This window comes from Sinocyclocheilus grahami, unplaced genomic scaffold, assembly GCF_001515645.1.
Source record: "Sinocyclocheilus grahami isolate Dianchi unplaced genomic scaffold, SAMN03320097.WGS_v1.1 scaffold163.1, whole genome shotgun sequence".
In the NCBI taxonomy this organism is placed as follows: domain Eukaryota; kingdom Metazoa; phylum Chordata; class Actinopteri; order Cypriniformes; family Cyprinidae; genus Sinocyclocheilus; species Sinocyclocheilus grahami.
Window position 1 is genome coordinate 360154 of NW_015505342.1, and position 2402 is coordinate 362555.

The 2402-nt window shown below is 33.3% G+C and overlaps 1 protein-coding gene across 1 annotated transcript in view; it reads left to right on the forward strand.

Moving 5' to 3' along the window:
* The window catches only part of LOC107593078 (tyrosine-protein phosphatase non-receptor type 4-like), a 42396-nt gene that overhangs the window by 9508 nt on the left and 30486 nt on the right, over positions 1 to 2402 (forward strand). The window lies entirely within an intron of this gene.

Here is a 2402-nt window from a genome sequence, read left to right on the forward strand (position 1 = left end):
ACCACTCCAGTCCATCAGTTAATGTCTTGAGAAGTGAAAAGCTGCCTGTTTGGGATAAACAGCTCCATCATTGAGAAGTTTTTAGCTTCACACCATTGTTTCCTGTTAAAATGTAGGGCCCTATGAAATCCGTTTTATTTTTTCCCAAATTTAATTAAATTTTTTTCCAAATTCAGTTTTTTCCTATTTAATTTTCTAGACTCTGTTTTAATGGTTAAATAAAATTTTATTAATCAGAAAGCATGTCTAATTAATTGAAATCATGAAACTTACTCAATTTAACAGCAATTTATTAAAAGTTTAACAAAAATATAATTAAGGCCCTATGAAATCAGTTGAATTTTTTTCTGAAATTCAGTTTTATTTTTTTTACCAAATTCTGTTTTCTATTAATTTTTTGGATTCCATTTGAATGGTTTCATTATATTTTAATAATCGAAAGCATCTGTAAATAATTGATTTTATAAAAAATAAACTACTTTATTATTATTTTGTTTATTTCTTTTTATCAGAAATACTGTGTTTACATTTTTCTGGTAAATAATTTTTCTGGTAAATATGCTTCGAAAATAATGTTGTAATAATTGTATTATTAGTATGAGTACTATCATTACATTCAGTAAAATATTTCTGTCACAGTTTCTTCAAGTTAATCTTGACACCGACACTAGTCCATATTGCATTTTGATTTAAGTGTACTGACCTACTTTTGATTTATTCATCCAAAATTTGTCAAATTCCGTAATATTGCTTCCTCCAGTGAAAATGTTCTCTTGTCTGAACAATCAAATACTCACAAATCAAGTACCGTTTACAAGTGAAAACAGTTCTAAACAAATATGTCAGTGAATTTAGATGTGAGAGGACAATAGAGGATGGACATATTTATGCAATATTATGGATTATGGACTCATTTTAGTCAGAAGCAACTGTTTGAAGTTAAAAACGTCTCGATGGATTTGTTTCTTACAAACATGCAACATTTTGCTTCATAAGATGTTCATTGATGGACTGGAGTTGTGTGGATTACTTGTGGATAATTTTGATGTTTTTATCAGCGGCACCCATTCACTGCAGAGGATCCATTGTAATGCTAATGTGATGATAAATTTCTCCAAATCTTTTCCCATGAAGAAACAAACTCATCTACGTCTTGGATGGTCCAAAGGTGGGTACATTTTCACTTTTTGGTGAACTATTACTTTAAGAAAGCTAGTCAACCCTCAGGTCTAGATGTTTTCCTAAAGAAGGCCAAATTTTATTGCATATTTTTGTTTAGTATTACACTCCAGTATTGTTTGTGTGACATATTTGAAAATCATGAGGAATGAGTGTTTTGTAAGTGATCAGAGTTTAGATTTTCATCTGGTGGATAACAAAACAGGCAAAAAAACATCTCATAAATTTACACTGAAGGTCACAGGGTGAATTTGTTTGGACTTGGGCCAATTAGAAACCATCTGCCCATCTAACAACAACCACTCAGAACCCTTCCAGCAAGATGCTAAAAACCAATCAGAATGCCTTAGTGGCTGCATAGCAACGCCCTGGCAACCACTCAGAACGCTCTGGGATCTTGGCAGCAGGCCAACACCACTCCCATTCACTTCAGAAAATGCAAAATTCTGCTTTAATTCAACAGTACTTCAATACTAACTTGATAAGATTGCAGTTGTTTTTATTTAGCATTTTTTTATAACTGTGCTCTCATTATAACGTTACATATATGACAGTAGTTAATCTGCATTTCTGTTTTGAGCTGCGTGCGCTGAAGATGACCAATAGAATTAAGTATTTGATAGCAGGTTTTTAATCAATGGGATTTAACTCATCAATTATCTTTTTTAGAATACGCTTCGTTTTTTTATACAACAAAACGTTAATATTACGACTTATAGGCTATCTGCGCGGCTCTGAATTAACTCCTTTTGTGGACGCGTTCTTTACGCAACAACGTGCAGAAACACAGCAACTAAACTCTAAAAATTCACAGCGTTTTATTGTAATAGTGTTCTCATTATAATGTTATGTACATGACAGTCCCAGTTATAGTTATTAAATGGGTGGTTGAATGTTTTTTTTCTAGGCTTGATTGTGTTTATGGGGTGCAGTCTAACATGTGTTAATGCTTAGTTAAAAAAAACGCATTTGTTTTCACATAATTGACCTTTATTCCACAACGCTCTGTGCCTTCTCTGATAAATGCGCTGATCATTTCGTGCTTTTATGAAGCCCCTCCCTCAGAAATAGGCGATGGGCTCTGATTGGTTAGGTAGCCCAGTGTGTTGTGATTGGCTAAACCGCCTCTAGATCCGATTGTATTGTAAACAACGGCGTCGTTAATATCGCTTATCAGTTTGAACCCGATTGAGAAGCAGAGGATATTATTGAAGAGGATCGTG